The sequence below is a fragment of the Schistocerca cancellata genome, chromosome 5 (genome assembly GCF_023864275.1).
Source record: "Schistocerca cancellata isolate TAMUIC-IGC-003103 chromosome 5, iqSchCanc2.1, whole genome shotgun sequence".
Lineage (NCBI taxonomy): Eukaryota > Metazoa > Arthropoda > Insecta > Orthoptera > Acrididae > Schistocerca > Schistocerca cancellata.
Genome location: NC_064630.1, coordinates 575,467,345 through 575,486,198, shown reverse-complemented (window position 1 = coordinate 575,486,198; position 18,854 = coordinate 575,467,345).

The window sequence follows — 18,854 nt, the reverse complement described above, 5'->3', positions numbered from 1 at the left end:
TTACCATTACATAATCTATCTGGTACCTTTTAGTATCTCCAGGGTTCTTCCATGTATACAACCTTCTTTCATGATTCTTAAACCAAGTGTTAGCTATGATTATGTTGTGCTCTGTGCAAAATTCTACCAGGCGGCTTCCTCTTTCATTTCTTAGCCCCAATCCATATTCACCTACTACATTTCCTTCTCTCCTTTTTCCTACACTCGAATTCCAGTCACCCATGACTATTAAATTTTCGTCTCCCTTCACTATCTGAATAATTTCTTTTATTTCATCATAAATTTCTTCAATTTCTTTGTCATCTGCAGAGCTAGTTGGCATATAAGCTTGTACTACTGTAGTAGGTGTGGGATTCGTATATATCTTGGCCACAACAATGCGTTCGCTGTGCTGTTTGTAGTAGCTTACCCGCATTCCTATTTTCCTATTCATTATTAAACCTACTCCAGCATTACCCCTATTTGATTTTGTGTTTATAACCATGTAGTCACCTGACCAGAAGTCTTGTTCCTCCTGCCACCGAACTTCACTAATTTCCACTATATCTAACTTTAACCTATCCATTTCCCTTTTTAAATTTTCTAACCTACCTGCCCGATTAAGGGATCTGACATTCCACGCTCCGATCCGTAGAATGCTAGTTTTCTTTCTCCCGATAACAACATTCGACAGTAGAATCTTAAAAATATACATAGTTTACTTGGTGGCTGAATGGAAATTTAACACTGGGTTTCTGTCTGGTATCATCTCCATGATTGTTCAAAATATTTTGAAGTAAGCTGTCAGGATGGCAATCTACAATACAATGTTTGAAACGTTATTATTCCGATAATGTTGTCGGCTTCTACTTAACCCTACCATATTTTCCCCGTGAAAATACCGGGACCCTTGTAAAGCTGTGATAAACTAATGAGCAGTGCCTTAAATACTGTAACATGAGTGGGCCTCAGTATGTAAAACCCTTCTCTACTTAAATTTCTTGTAGAAATTACGGGGAAGTATCAACTCAACCCTCCATTACTGTAATCAATGTGAAAGCTCTGAGGTCTTCAGTATTTGAGCTTTGATTTAATGACACCCGTTTAACAAAACATGTTGATACTGGGAATGTTTTACATTCTGAAACACATTTTTTACGATAAGAGCATCAGCAGAATACCTATTAATGTGTGAAATACACTTCATAACAGTTTAAATTTTTATTTATTTACGTACCTAGTTACTTTTTTGGCGAAAAAAAGTAGAAGAAACCAACTTTCGTTTGTCTCATTTATTGTGCTGCAGCCTGCACGATATCAAAGTTCCGTCTGTGCAATCGAATAGCAAGTGGCATTGCAAATTTTATATTAATCTTCTTAATTGTTCTTTTTTTCTTTGAGGAAAGGTTATTTTTATTTTATGTTGCAACAAAACGTGCATTTGCGTGTAGACATAACAGCAATATTCACACAAATGACAACAAACCACGTCAACTGCCAACAAAACTACCTAAACTTTGTAGTCTGTCTTCTCTGCCCACAGAAACCGCTAAAATGTTGTAAGAATAAATGGGATAAGAGTCGATAATGCACGCCTCACTGCAAGAAATTGAAAAAATTATTTGCTTTTTAAATTAGAAAGACAGAACATATTTGCGTCCCAGCTAAAATTTCGGCGACGCGGGAAACAGAAGCTCAAAAAGGGACTGTCCCGTTTTCTTTACGAGACGAATTCCAGCCGGCAGGTGTGCTTTACTGTTCACTGACAGCAGAGAAATAGGCGACAGTGAAATTAAATTATTCTGCATTGTTCTTTCATAGCACACTTACGTCGAGTAATCCCAGTTGGTCAGTTCATCGCTCCGTGTTTAAAGGAAGTCTTTGTGCTTGTGTGCCGTGTTTAAAGTAAAAAGCTTTGTGCTCATTTGCGGTGTAGTACGATTCGTACTGGACGCAGTCTTTCTTTCTTTCCTGTTACGAATTTTTTCTTTTGTTTTGACTGTTGGTTGACCATTTTGTAAGTGCCTCAACATGAATAACAGTGAAAAAAGCAAACGTGCAAAATTAATTGGGGCGGCATTTCGGAAATTATCGAAGGAAAGACGAGAACGAGAAGCCAAAGTTCTAAAAACGCTTGGCAGAGTAGATAAATTTTTCGCAAAAAATGCTGCTGGTTCGACTTCGAGTAGTATGGATGATATTTCTGGCACTGCGGCTGTTGTAAAATAAGTTAATACAGACGAAACAAAAATTAAAAATGAAGAAAAGCAAATTGTTCCTGATTTCGACTTTTACGAAAAACTAAGAGTCGAGTCAGACATTACAAAAAGAAATAACCTCGTTAGTGGTGATCCTGCAGAATGGTGTGTCATTGAATCAACGATCGACATTCTCTTACAACGTGGCTTTAACCAAAATTGTAACAGTGATTTTTTTAAATTCAAGAATATCAATTGTCGATAAAGACTCAATCTGTGCTGAGCTGTCGGAGTGGAAGGATCCCACAACACAAAATCCAAATAAATGTCAGCTGACATACTGATATATTGTTCAGTTCAATTTGCATATTCTTTAAATAAACCCAGGAAACAGGGCTCCTCCACTTCCCTCCACACTTGAATAGAGCTAGCATTTGCAGCGCCGGCCCGAGTGGCCGAGCGGTTCTAGGCGCTACAGTCTGGAACCGCGCGACCACTACGGTCGCAGGTTCGAATCCTGCCTCGGGCATGGATGTGTGTGATGTCATTAGGTTAGTTAGGTTTACGTAGTTCTAAGTTCTAGGGGACTGATGACCTCAGAATTTAAGTCCCATAGTGCTCAGAGCCATTTGAACCATTTTTGAACATTCGCAGTCCTCTATATAAATGGGATCCCCACGGCCTTGCAGCCAGTCGTTGACTCACCTCGGAAGATGTTGCCCGCTGTTGGCAACGAAACGTCAGGAAGAAGAATTTTTGCAGATCGACCACGGCCTCTCAGCCCGGAAGTTTTAACTACCGTAATGAAGACGCCTGCCATGAAAGCGTACACATTATGACCAAACTGACTGTTCCTTGATGCCTCAGGCTGTGTCCTCTCAACCGATCTCTTCTTTTAGTCAAGTTGTGGCATAAATTTCCCTTCTCCCGAATCCGATGCAGTTCCTCCTCATCAGTTGTCGGGTCTATCCACCCAGTCTTCAGCATTTTTCTGTAGTACTACATTTCAAAATTTTCTATTCTCTACTTGTCTCAGCTGTTTATTGTGCCACTACAGCTTTCGTGTAAGGTAATGCTCCAGACAAATACCTCCAGAAAAGACTTCCTAACATTTAAACTTGATAAATATTAAAAAAATCATTGTCTACAGAAGCGATTTTCATGCTATAGCCAGTCTGCACTTTATATCTTCTCTTCTTCGGCCAATGTCGATTATTTCAGTGCCCAAATAGTACAACTCGTCTACTAGACAGGAATTTTCAATAAAAACGCCTTCAACCATAATTTTTTCGCGTTTTACACGATGGATTTCGTACCATGTGGGTCGATCTGTTCAAGTACATATCGTTTAATAAATATTCACATTTGTTCTTAAGTGAGATAAATAACATTTTCCTGTCGCTAGAAAGTTAAATGTTAGTTTCGTATTTCGTGAATCGAGTGCCGAAGTATGTGAGAAACAGTGAAGAAAACGATGAAAATCTTACCGAAACGACAAGAATTCTACATGTAGTGTCACATTACCTAATGTAATTCCTTCAACACCACCTTAATTAATTCGACTGCGTTCCGTTACACTTGTATCAGAATTGTTGATGCTTGTCTTATAACATGTTTTTAGAACACCATTCTTTCCATTCATCTGCTCCTCGAAGTCCCTTGTTGTTTCTAACAGAATTATAACGTCATCAGCAGAGCTCAACCGTTTTATTTCTTCACCCCGAACTTTAATTCCATTTCCAAATTTATTCCTTAATTTCGTTCACTGCTTGTTCAATGTACAGACCGAAGAACGTTGGGGATAGGTTACAACTCCTTCTTACTCTTTTCACAATTGCTTCCCCTTCATGTCCCTTGACTCCTATAACTGCAGTCTGGTTTCTGAACAAGTTGTAAATAACTTTCCGCTCGCTGTATTTTATCCCTGCTCAAAGACTATAGCCCAGTCGTCAACGTAAAAAGCTTTCTCTAAATCTACAAATAGCATAAACATATCTTGTATGATACATCGTAGAACGAGTATTACCTCACGTGTTCCTGCATTTGTCTGGACCCAAACTGATCTTCCTTGAGGTCGACTTCTGCCAGTTTTTCCAATCAATTGTAAAAAAATTGGTGTCAGTGTTTTGCAACTATGACTTATTAAACTCATGGATTTTACCAGTTTCTGTTTCTGTGTTTCCAAAAAGTGGTTCGGAGATTTACCTCCCATCATCAGGTGGAATTATGTTGATTAATATCGCATGTATCTGTTATGTTAATATTTTGGAGTAACTTCTGGCACTGTCTGGTAGAGAAAAACAAAACTTTATTTCAGTAAATTGCTCACTGTTTTATGGAGGTCTTTTACTGAAACGATAAGCGAAAATATAAATGATAGCCTACAGTAAAATAAATAAAATAAAAATACCACCAGTAGTCACAGGCTTTCCCTGTCGTGCTGCACCACATGCACCATCACATTTTGTGAACACTGAGTGAACAAAGATAGCGTTTAGCATGTAATTGGTGCAAAGAACAAACAACTAAACAATAAAAATATTTCAGAGCTAGTCTAGAAGTACTGTGGATACCATAGTTTGCGCAGATGAGTAGAAATAGAAGTATCAATATCTCCAGTGAGCACACATACTTTTCTGTCAACTTTACACGATGTTTTCCGCATTTAGGTCATCAGGGATGGAATGTTAGGAACTAAACGAGAATGCTCAAGTTTATCCAATGCTTTCCGGAAGTCAACTGCAGGAAACAATAAATCAGTTTTTCGCAAGACCAATACTGTTGTTGCCTGGTAGACGCCCTCATGCTGGTTCCTACTCCGCACAAATCACGGCGCTTAGGATCATTGCCTTTCTTGCTTCCTGTCGGTGACTCATCTAAATGAACTTAGTCTGCGTCATATTTTTCAGAGTATATTTTTTCATACGTCTCCAGTGTAACCGTTATTTTCATGTGTATAGATCTCGATCTCTGAGAGAGACTTACGATATCTTTCTTTCGTATAAGTGGGATACTAAAGGCTCTAAACGTGAACTGTAACCAGACCATAATCTGAGATGGGGATTCTTTTAGCGTACGCACTGTGATCAATAGATGGATCAAAACAATGATAGTTTACAAAGTCTTCTACATTTACAAAGCGTTATAAAAGCACATTAATGAATATACTCTACACAACAAGTTTACGTATGAAACTAAGTACTAACTGAATGTCAGTATTAGTAGGTTTACTGAGCAGCACATGGTCCTCCACGAAACTGACCCATAAGTGCAAACTTATAGACAAGTGTAATGTGCGTATTATGCAGATAAGACACGGGAAAGCTAACCGATTCCTCTTGTTTGTGGGTCCATTGGTTCCACCAATCACGAGGGCAAACTCCGTAGTTGGTACTATGATGTGAAAACGACTTCTTCAGTCTAACGTGTTTCTTACAGTTGTCACTAAAAATCGTTTATCATCGCATTGCCATTCCAGTTGTCTGTGAGAGGACCGCACCAGTGTCAAGAAACCAAAGTTCATCCAGAAGAATGTATGAATTATCACTTCTAGTTAACTTTCTGATAAGTCTCAGTTTTGTGTGGTGGGGGCTCAGTGTCAGAAACTAGCTGTCAGTCTGTACCAAGCATCCACTCTGCGAAGCACCCCTCAGAGCTTCGTTTAGTCAAGACATGTCCGGTTAATTCTGCTGCAACTTCTGTTCAGCTGTGTACATACCTGCTGTAAGTTTCACTGCTTATCATACAACTTGTTTTATCAGTGTGTGCATTAGAGTTGGCGCCATTATACAGTAGATAACACTATAAGATCTGTTTACAACATATCACAATAAAAAATGGCACATCAGAGGAAATTAGTTCAATGACTCCCGCTCCAAAAAGCCAGACTTTTGAAAGACTCATGTTAGACAAACTTAACAACTAAGAAATGTACAAATACTCTTGTGCTCGCATCACTATGTACGTAGCAGTCATATGAGACAGCCATGACTCAGATGTAAAAGTCTAAAGGAAACTGACATATAAAAGTGACAATTTTAACATATCATTATGCAAAGAAATAAAATTATAACTAAACATTCTAAAGCAGACGAGTTTTTATCTTGTTTCTGATCAGGGGAACAAACTGTGCTGAAAAATAAACTTCATAAATAAGGTGAAACGGCACTTTTAGTAGAATATCATACACTGAGGAGCGATAAATTGGAGGTACACTTACAAAACAACCAAATATATCAAGCAAAATCGCAAATAAGAATTCACAAATATATTACATGATTTGTGTCATCAGAGTATACTACCCTTAAAACAACGTCTTCTAACGCGATCTTAACGCACAGAAGAAAGTGCAAAAACCTAAAAGTCATATATGAAAAAGGGAAGAAATGGGTGTAAAGTTCAAGGCAAGACATGCACATTAAAATTCATTAAGGAACCCTTTCAAGTTGTCAAATTACTTCCTGTATACATTAGCACACTTGTGGTTGTCTCTTTAAAAGTGTGTATACTTTTAGCTCTTCCAATATATTCATATATGTACTTTTTTCAGCTTTGTGGAGAACAGTAAGGTTATCTTATATACTATTGACAATATGATCACTCTCGCCTAAGTGCGCACCAAAAGACGGGGTATTATTCTCGCTTAAACTGACATGTTCTCTGCATCTTGTAACGAATTTTTGTCTCGTCTAGCCAATGTAACGTCTTTGGCAATCACTATATTTTAGCTTATGCCTGCCAGAATGATGAAATGACTACGTCTTATTTGTGGAAAAGGCGCGAATTTAATGTATTATTAGAAGTTAAATCAATATTAACCTTAGTTTACGAAAGATATATGCTGTTTTCTCAGATACTTCGCCCATGCACAGGTCTGCGAGGTTACTTTTTGCTTTCGTAAGGTGGAATATGCTTCAAAGTAACTTCTCTGTAATCCTTGTAAACTAAACAGCGCACTTTCCTATTGTACATTTTGCGACTATCTTTGGCTCATATCGAACTTTCGGGACTTTAATTCTTCACGTACAACGTGATCAGATAAAGGAAGTCGAAGAATTCTCTATACCGTGGTTCTACAGTACGTACATTTATGAATGCACTGACAACACGAGATGGCATGAATGATACTGTCTGTAGTGGGCACTTTCCTGTAAATGCTGAAGCCATGCATACCGTCACTATTATGTATTTTTAAATCCAGAAAGTTAATAGTCTCATCGACATCCTGTTCGAAGGCAATAACGATACAGCTTTGTGTATCCCTTTGCATTTGTCTCTCTTCTATTGTAAATAATTGTAGGTTGATTGTAATTACGGCGAAACCCAACAGTTTAGCTCTTTCACGTGTTCAGTGACAATGTATCTTTTGCAAATACCTTATTCGTGTGTCATGAACATCCCATGAGATCGTAATTACCGTGTCCTGTAAATTATAATAATTCATGTACTGTCATACTTGTCGATTGACGATACAGTTTTTTAGAAGCACTGTCATCTGCTCCCTTGCTATTGTGCACGGTTGTTTTGTTAACTTGCAAAAATACACCACACAATGGTGTCCTATAAAATTCTTTATTTGCTACAAGTTTCGGTCACTGACCATCATCACGGTAGAAAAAAATTGCCATGAGTATCTTGTTTGCTGTTGATCGAACCATCGCTTTGATGCTGGAAACTTATATTAAAAACTTTCACAGTTTGATTATGACCATGTTAACCTTCAAATATGGTGAGATATATGACATGTGACGTTACCATTGTAAAATATTTCTACCGTGCGGATGTCCAATGAACGTAACCGGTCGTAAATAAATACTTTTATAAGACTGCATTGTGTCATGCATTTTTCCAAGCGTATATATGCTGTTAACAGTCGCCTGAAGGATATGTTGTTTTCTTTGCCTTAATTTGTATCTATTTTTGGAATTGTTTTGAATAAATGTGAAGTTGTTGTTTACACTTAAATGTCATTTCTGTACTTAGGGTTCCGTCTTTGCTCATAGCGATTATAATCGCACAGTCCATTATCGCTCCCGACAGTGGCCAAGTACTGTGTTTACCCGTCTCCTGGAGCGATCTTATCTGCGCCATCTAGTGTGCACGCGCCATTCTTCCGGCAGACGGTCGGTAGAATGTTTGTGATCATTGTCTCCGCATTTGGCGTTTAACATTATATACAATAACCAGACCATTTACGTCATGATTTTGGCACAACTCGGTGAGGATTTAGTATAAGATTGTTGGATGTTTGAGTTGCTTAGTTTAGTCGTTAAGATGCTTTGCTTCAGTCAAATTTTCTTGTTTTGTTTAACTGCAGGCAACACGAAGATGTTCTAAGAACAAAACCGGTGGTAGCACAATAAATGTTTAACAATATAGATGAGTTGGTTCTCATTAATCATTAATATTAGTGCCAATCAGCTGCCGTGCTCAGCGAGATGGAGATCAGATGCAACATAGTTGTAGTAACAACCACTCTACATTAATCTCGCAAACCACAAATTATCGTTGCCAGTTTAAGTATGAAATATTTCGTTACACAATCTGTTTACAAAAACATTCGTTTTGTGATTAATATTTTGCATACTGTACTAACAAAATTATCCAGTCATATGCTATTTAAACATTATTAATTTTTGATTGTTTATAACTAGAATATTTAAAAGATAGTGTGGAAAATTATAAATCACTCATTTCTTAAACGCATACTTCGTTTGATGTTGGTGGTTACTGAAAGGGAGCTCGATTGAAGATTTATTTACGGTACAGATACGAAATGAGAAAAACAATTTTAGTTAGTGTAATGACACTTAGAGATGACCGCATACAGAATGCTTGTGCAGCCCACAGCAGAGTACATCTAAAAGTATTCGCGATCTCCGTCACATCAGATTGAAGGAAGGTACTGAAGCAATTGAGAGAGGAGTACTGGCCTGGCCAGATCAGCTGCTTCATCTTGTTAGTCGCAATATACGACAGCAACTTTCCGTTGCTGTGGTATGAAAGATACAGACAAATACACGCGCCAAAAATCTCCTATATGAAAGCATTTCTTAGATAGCATTTACTTTACCAGTTTTTGCAAAGTATTGTGTTCTGCAGGGTAGTTAATTTGTGAGGTACCTTCGACGGCCACCACTGATGCTGCCGTAAATTAGAGACAACACGAGCCAGGCAGTCTAGTAATCACGCGCCATCATCCAAAGCTGTCCGCGTGCTTAGCTGGGTGATAACGTCCTCGTCTCCCATGCAACTGGGTCCGGCTTCGATTCTCGGCCGGGTTTGGAGAGTTTCTCCGCTCGGGGACTGGGTGTTGTGTTGTCCTGATCATCATTTCATCCTCATCACTTGCGCACAAGTCGTCCATTGTGGCGTCGACTGAAATGACTTGCACTTGGCGGCCGAACTTGCCCGGATGGCGCCTCCCAGGTAACTATGCCATACACTCATTTCATTTTATCGTCCAAAGCTGGTGATACTGCCGGAGGCGGGGGGGGGGGGGGGGGCGGCACTGACACCCATTTTCCCGCTCTCTCTGTCCGCGGATGCGGGTGTCATAGCGCTCCTTGGACACAGTATAAACGCGCGAAGCTATAGGGTGACGATTGTTTATTCGAATTCAATTCCAGATGTGCTTTGAAGAGAACGTATTAGTATGCTCTGATCAGTACACAAGCTTCTTTGAGAATCGGCGTGATGTTTATCATTAGATGGAACATCTGCAGGTACTACCGAACAGTTTGTGAAGGAATTATTATAACAAGGTGCATTCAAGTTCTAAGGCCTCCGATTTTTTTTTCTAATTAACTACTCACCCGAAATCGATGAAACTGGCATTACTTCTCGACGTAATCGCCCTGCAGACGTACACATTTTTCACAACGCTGACGCCATGATTCCATGGCAGCGGCGAAGGCTTCTTTAGGAGTCTGTTTTGACCACTGGAAAATCGCTGAGGCAATAGCAGCACGATGGTGAATGTGCGGCCACGGAGAGTGTCTTTCATTGTTGGAAAAAGCCAAAAGTCACTAGGAGCCAGGTCAGGTGAGTAGGGAGCATGAGGAATCACTTCAAAGTTGTTATCACGAAGAAACTGTTGCGTAACGTTAGGTAGATGTGCGGGTGCGTTGTCTTGGTGAAACAGCACACGCGCAGCCCTTCCCGGACGTTTTTGTTGCAGTGCAGGAAGGAATTTGTTCTTCAAAACATTTTCGTAGGATGCACCTGTTACCGTAGTGCCCTTTGGAACACAATGGGTAAGGATTACGCCCTCGCTGTCCCAGAACATGGACACCATCATTTTTTCAGCACTGGCGGTTACCCGAAATTTTTTTGGTGGCGGTGAATCTGTGTGCTTCCATTGAGCTGACTGGCGCTTTGTTTCTGGATTGAAAAATGGCATCCACGTCTCATCCATTGTCACAACCGACGAAAAGAAAGTCCCATTCATGCTGTCGTTGCGCGTCAACATTGCTTGGCAACATGCCACACAGGCAGCCATGTGGTCGTCCGTCAGCATTCATGGCACCAACCTGGATGACACTTTTCGCATTTTCAGGTCGTCATGCAGGATTGTGTACACAGAACCCACAGAAATGCCAACTCTGGAGGCGATCTGTTCAACAGTCATTCGGCGATACCCCAAAACAATTCTCTCCACTTTCTCGATCATGTTGTCAGACTGGCCTTTGCGAGCCCGAGGTTGTTTCGGTTTGCTGTCACACGATGTTCTGCCTACATTAAACTGTCGCACCCACGAACGCACTTTCGACACATCCATAACTCCATCACCACATGTCTCCTTCAACTGTCGATGAATTTCAATTGGTTTCACACCACGCAAATTCAGAAAACGAATGATTGCACGCTGCTCAAGTAAAGAAAACTTCGCCATTTTAAGTATTTAAAACAGTTCTCATTCTCGCCGCTGGCGGTAAAATTCCATCTGCTGTACGGTGCTGCCATCTCTGGGATGTATTGACAATGAACGCGGCCTCATTTTAAAACAATGCGCATGTTTCTATCTCTTTCCAATCCGGAGAAAAAAATCGGTGGCCTTAGAACTTGAATGCACCTCGTACAACTACTACTACTGACACCACCTTTAATTTACGAGTATTTTGATGAGATAAAGACTTATCTTTTCTGTAGTCATGCTCTGAGCACTACCTTCGTTTTCTTAATTTATTTATTCATATGGCTCACATGCAGTGTAAAAATACAGGTATATAACTTTAGTATATGCATGTGACAGGAATACAGAAAGGCAAAACTGCATATAAAACTAACTAAATGTGAGTCTCTAAGTTCCTAATCTATATAAGAGATTCATGAAGTAGCTGCAATTACTCTTTCAGGAATGCAAGAGGCATTCATCTCTAATGTGCTTGATTGAGTGGTTCAGAGCCCCACAGTCACAAAATGGAGACTCTGTAGCTCAGCATCTGTAAAGTGAGTCTGTGCATAGAGCATGCCCAGTGCGAGCTCTGTTCAGTTTGATCCATAGTGTCCCATCGACTTTGGTGCCAGCAGTATCATAAATATACTTTCGGAACCAATGATGCTCTCCAAGATTTTCAACAAGTTGACAGTTCTGATTTTACGGATCTCTCTTCTTGATATTACTGGCATCTACCTGTCTGCTTGCCATAATGATGGGTTTCTTGAACGGAGTCAATTTCGTCGTAGACTTGGTATGTCTTACTATATGGGTAGTTTCAGGTTCTCCTGTAGCTTGCGATATTCCCTAAGCAAGGTCTCATTTCTATGTATTGTGGGTGCGTAGATGTAGCTCAGCAGAGGAAGCCAACAAATGGTGTTAGTCAGACTGTCCCAGTTATTAACTGTATAGTGTGATTCAACTGGATGTCGATAAAGTTGGTATGGCAGCTGTTTACCCACACAGAGGTACAGTTCTCGACTGGTAAAAAGATCAGCACAATGGATGATGGGCGAAAGGTGTCTGATACAGCTCCCCATGTCATTCCACACAAGTTTTGAAAAATATAGTTACGAGTTTTTATCTTGGCAGTGGTATTTTCAAGATGTATTTTACAGGAAAGGGCGGCACCAAGGTACTTAGGTTACTTGTTATGGCAAAGAGTGTTTCCCAATGAATATATAGTGTTTCCCAGAACAAATCGGCAGCCAGACTGAATATTGGATTTTCTGACTACAAACACATAGACAAAAAAAATCAAAAGGGTTTAAAAATGGACTACCTTGGTGCCCCCACTTGATGCTGAAGTTGGATTGACTAGCTAGTATTTAAAATTTTATTGGGGTATTAATTTAGGATTTAGATGAAAGCAAGTTTTGTAGAAGTTTTATTTCTTGTAAGAATAAAATGTATAACTAGTCACACAATTTTAAAAATAAATGAAATATTTATACATTCCTGGAAATTGAAATAAGAACACCGTGAATTCATTGTCCCAGGAAGGGGAAACTTTATTGACACATTCCTGGGGTCAGATACATCACATGATCACACTGACAGAACCACAGGCACATAGACACAGGCAACAGAGCATGCACAATGTCGGCACTAGTACAGTGTATATCCACCTTTCGCAACAATGCAGGCTGCTATTCTCCCATGGAGACGATCGTAGAGATGCTGGATGTAGTCCTGTGGAACGGCTTGCCATGCCATTTCCACCTGGCGCCTCAGTTGGACCAGCGTTCGTGCTGGACGTGCAGACCGCGTGAGACGACACTTCATCCAGTCCCAAACATGCTCAATGGGGGCAGATCTGGAGATCTTGCTGGCCAGGGTAGTTGACTTACACCTTCTAGAGCACGTTGGGTGGCACGGGATACATACGGACGTGCATTGTCCTGTTGGAACAGCAAGTTCCCTTGCCGGTCTAGGAATGGTAGAACGATGGGTTCGATGACGGTTTGGATGTACCGTGCACTATTCAGTGTCCCCTCGACGATCACCAGTGGTGTACGGCCAGTGTAGGAGATCGCTCCCCACACCATGATGCCGGGTGTTGGCCCTGTGTGCCTCGGTCGTATGCAGTCCTGATTGTGGCGCTCACCTGCACGGCGCCAAACACGCATACGACCATCATTGGCACCAAGGCAGAAGCGACTCTCATCGCTGAAGACGACACGTCTCCATTCGTCCCTCCATTCACGCCTGTCGCGACACCACTGGAGGCGGGCTGCACGGTGTTGGGGCGTGAGCGGAAGACGGCCTAACGGTGTGCGGGACCGTAGCCCAGCTTCATGGAGACGGTTGCGAATGGTCCTCGCCGATACCCCAGGAGCAACAGTGTCCCTAATTTGCTGGGAAGTGGCGGTGCGGTCCCCTACGGCACTGCGTAGGATCCTACGGTCTTGGCGTGCATCCGTGCGTCGCTGCGGTCCGGTCCCAGGTCGACGGGCACGTGCACCTTCCGCCGACCACTGGCGACAACATCGATGTACTGTGGAGACCTCACGCCCCACGTGTTGAGCAATTCGGCGGTACGTCCACCCGGCCTCCCGCATGCCCACTATACGCCCTCGCTCAAAGTCCGTCAACTGCACATACGGTTCACGTCCACGCTGTCGCGGCATGCTACCAGTGTTAAAGACTGCGATGGAGCTCCGTATGCCACGGCAAACTGGCTGACACTGACGGCGGCGGTGCACAAATGCTGCGCAGCTAGCGCCATTCGACGGCCAACAACGCGGTTCCTGGTGTGTCCGCTGTGCCGTGCGTGTGATCATTGCTTGTACAGCCCTCTCGCAGTGTCCGGAGCAAGTATGGTGGGTCTGACACACCGGTGTCAATGTGTTCTTTTTTCCATTTCCAGGAGTGTAGAAAATGTAGTTTCCATGTTTTAGTATTTTTAGAAGCTTTCAGAACGCCATTAATTTCAGTTAAATTATATCCATATCTACAATGCACAAGCTGCCCTGAGGTGTGTGTCGAATGGCACCTTGTGTACCACTGTTGTGCTGTCATAAGCTGTCGCCAGCACACCAGGCGTCAAAGAGGTCGCGAGAAGATCGATAGTAATCACCTGAGCAAACGAGTCTCTAAGGAAAGAGGCCAAAGGCAGACTCACAGGAAACGCGCCACCAGCTGCCTCTCAGCCGCCCGTATTTGGATCGCCGCCGCAGACCGAAAGGCCAATCAGTCATCCAGTGAGTCAACGGGTCGAGTCACCAGTCGCAGCACAGTGGAAGTCGCAGTCGTACTTAGCTGAGCCTCCAGCTCAGTCAGTCGGTACCTAGCGTCCATGGTAGTGTACATAGCGGGACTTTTACTTCACCAGCTATGTGCCTAACCTGGAGTATTGCGGAAGAGCCTGTATCATAACACCTGTACTATCTTAAGTTAAGTAACTTCTTTTTCTTATGAATAAAGAACCTGTTAATACACACGAGCAGTTGTTTTATAGAAATTGAATACCGGCCACCAAACAACGTCCTCCCCTCGCTTTTCGTGGTACAAGCATACAGTGACAACGAGATGACACAAAAACCATTATTTCCCGACTTTCCTGTTCCAGTCAGGAAAGGTCCGCAGGAAGAACAATTGTTGATAAATCTTTGTGGGATTTAGAATTTCTCTAATTTTACTTTCATAATACTTTCGTGAGATATAAGGAAGCAATACATTGGTTGACACTTCTAAATACGTATGCTCTAGGAATTTTTATAGTAGACCGCACCATGATGCAGAAAGGCTCTCCTGCAGTGTCTGCCACTGGAGTTGGCTAAGCGTCTCCGTGGCGCTTGCGCACTTACTGAATAAACCTGTAACGAAACACGCTGCTCTTCTTTGGATCTTCTCTATTTGTTTCATCACTCCTATCTAGTACAGATCCCAGACTGACGAGCAATATTCAAGTATTGATCGAACGAGGCTATTTGAAGGCTACATGATTCACGGGTGGACTACAGTTCCTGAGGATTCCTCCAGTGAACCTCAACTGGCATCTGCATTACCTGCAGTTAGTTTTATGAGGTTGTGGCTGTGACTGTTTCCAAGGATCGTTTTGCAATAGAGTAATCATGTGATAATGGATATTTTTGCCTATTTGTGACCTATTCAACATATTTGTTTATGTTGAGGGTCAACTGCACCAAGTGTCGGTCCTTTGCACGTCTTACTGCAAGTCGTTTAAATGGCTCTGAGCTCTATGGCACTTAACATCTGAAGTTATCAGTCCCCTCTTACTGCATTACGCTTTTTTTTTAGCTTTGTGACTTCTCTGTAGGCCTACACGACAGCAGCGGCCTGGAGTAGTCTCGTGGAATTTCAGACGTCATCCACTAAGTCATTTATGTATAGTGTGAAGATTAATGGTCCTTTGACACTTCCTTGGAGTACGCCCGAAATTATTTTTACATCTGAAGTGTTCTTTGCGTTACGAACGACATGCTTTGTTCTGTTTACTAGGAACTCTTCAACGCAGCAGTAAACCTGGTCTCATGTTCCATATGCTCGTATTTTATTCTTTAGGCGACAGTGCGGCACTGTACTGAACGCCCTCTGGAAATCAAGGAATGCGACATCGACCTGTACGCCGGTATTTACTGAGTCTCGTGGACGACCAGAGCGAGCTAGTGTAACACCCCCATATAGATAAAGCAGCGAAGAGCTGCGTTTAAGAACCATTAACTAATCTCTGTGATATGTTTTATTTAAATAAATGAATAACTGCTTTACGTCTCCCTTGCTGTCGCGAAGGAGACACACTTCTCTTTTAGCTCTAGCTATAATTAGACGTGTTTACCATTACAGGTGCGGTACCCATTTTGTAATATATAGCATTTTACGTAGATATCGTAAAATACATTTATTCAGTCAGTTGTTCTATTAAAATTGCTACACCAAGAAGAAATGCAGATGATAAACGGGTATTCATTGGACAAATATATTATACTAGAACTGACATGTGATTATATTTTCACGCAATTTGGGTGCATAGATTCTGAAAATCAGTACCCAGAACAACCACCTCTGGCCGTAATAACGGCCTTGAGTCAAACAAAGCTTGGATGGCGTGTACAGGTACAGCTGCCCATGCAGCTTCAACATGATATCACAGTTCATCAAGAGTAGTGACTGGCGTATTGTGATGAGCCAGTTGCTCGGCCACCATTGATCAGACGTTTTGAATTGATGGGAGGTCTGGAGAATGTGCTGGCCAGGGCAGCAGTCGAACATTTCCTGTATCCAGAAAGGCCCGTACAGGACCGGCAACATGCGGTCGTGCATTATCCTGCTGAAATGCAGGTATTCACAGGGATCGAATGAAGGGTAGAGCCACGGGTCGTCATACAACTGAAATGTAACGTCCACTGTTCAAAGTGCCGTCAATGGGAAGAAGAGCTGACCGAGACGTGTAACCAATGGCACCCCATACTATCACGCCGGGTGATACGCCAGTATGACGAATATACGCTTCCAATGTGCGTTCACCGCGATGTCGCCAAACACGGATGCGACCATCATGATGCTGTAAACAGAACCTGGATTCATCAGAAAAAATTACGTTTTGCTATTCGTGCACCGAGGTTCGTCGTTGAGTACACCATCCCAGGCGCTCCTGTCTGTGATGCAGCGTCAAGGGTAACCGCAGCCATGGTCTCCGAGGTGATAATCCATGATGCTGCAAACGTCGTCGAACTGCTCGTGCAGATGGTTGTTGTCTTGCAAACGTCCATATCTGTTGACTCAGGGATCGAGACGTGGCTGCACGATCTGTTACAGCCATGCGGATAAAATGCCTATCATCTCGACTGCTAGTGATACGAGGTCGTTGGGATCCAGCATGGCGTCCCGTATTACCCTCATGAACCCACCGATTCCATATTCTGGTAACAGTCATTGGATCTCGACCAACGCGAGCAGCAATATCGCGATACGATAAACCGCAATCGTGATAGGCTACAATCCGACCTTTGTCAAAGTCGGAAACGTGATGGTACGCATTTCTCCTCCTTACACGAGGCATCACAAGAACGTTTCACCAGGCAACGCCGGTCAACCGCTGTTTGTGTATGAGAAATCGGTTGGAAACTTTCTTCATGTCAGCACGTTGTAGTTGTCGCCACCGGCGCCAACCTTGTGTGAATGCTCTGAAAAGCTAATCATTTGCATATCACAGCATCTTCTTCCTGTCGCTTAAATTTCGCGCCTGTAGCACATCATCTTCGTGGTGTAGCAATTTTAATGGCGAATAGTGTAATTTCATTAACATTAATCATCACTGTATTAAATATTTATCCATTTTTCGCATTAGAGCTTTAGATTGCCTGTGCGGCTGTCGCCATATGTCGATGACACAGAGATGCATTTGGCCGGCACAAATTGCACGGCCAAAATATTTAATATCCAGACTTCCAGATGTCAGACACTCAGATCGGTATCATACGGTGTGTGTCGATAGACTATTAACCAAAACACCGATTTAGTTCGTGCTGTGGGCTTTCGTCCAGTAGAACATGCGTAAACGGAAATTAAAAGTAACAGCAGAACTATGAAGTATAGAAAAAGAGTATCTGTGAGCTATTGCTCTGAAGATCACTGATAGGTGAGTTGATAGAGCGTCGGATCGTCCTACCAAAAGTCCTGAGTTCGAAACTTACTGATGACAGTTTCTTTTTCTTCTTTTCTTTTTGCGCGTGGACCTGTTATATGGGAGAACATTTTCCTGACGTGTAAAACGACTTTTCGGAGTTGACGACAGACACAGCACGAACTAAATCGATGTTTTGCTTGATACCCTATCGACAAACAACGTTTGGTACCGATCTGAGTGTCTGACATCTGGAGGTTTGGGTATAAGAAACTCGTTTTCTCGAATGTTTAGTTCGCGAATTACAAAGTTCGATGCCTTCAAAGTATTCTGTCATTATTACAGTTTCAAATAACACGGTCAATGACACAAGTGCTGCCCGCATCTCGTGGTCGTGCGGTAGCGTTCTCGCTTCCCACGCCCGGGATCCCGGGTTCGATTCCCGGCGGGGTCAGGGATTTTCTCTGCCTCGTGATGGCTGGGTGTTGTGTGCTGTCCTTAGCTTAGTTAGGTTTAAGTAGTTCTAAGTTCTAGGGGACTGATGACCATAGATGTTAAGTCCCATAGTGCTCAGAGCCATTTGAACCATTTTTTTTTTTTTGAGAAATTGGTAGAGATGAAAATGTAGGAGGAACGGCCAGGAACTGTGGTAATTACAAAGCAGTACCTGTGGTAATTAGTTTCCGTTAAGCACTTAGTAATCTGTAGTCTAGGTTTATAAAGCAGGTAATGAACGGAATTTTGCACAATGTAAAAAATGGTTCAAATGGCTCTGAGCACTATGGGACTTAACTTCTGAGGTCATCAGTCCCCTAGAACTTAGAACTACTTAAACCTAACTAACCTAAGGACATCACACACATCCATGCCCGAGGCAGGATTCGAACCTGCGACCGTAGTGGTCGCGCGGTTCCAGACTGTAGCGCCTAGAACCGCTCGGCCACTCAGGCCGGCACACAATGTAAATGTAACCAATATTTAATAGTGAATTTAAGGAAAGTGAGATCGACGAGTTAGTAACTCAACGAATAAGTGTTCTATATGTCTGAATAGCAGTTAAGTGATGCCCCTTAGATCCTTTTAGAGAAGCGGATAACCCTTGTAATCGACTCAGAAAAATGACGTCATAAAGGGGGTGCCGCTAGACAGC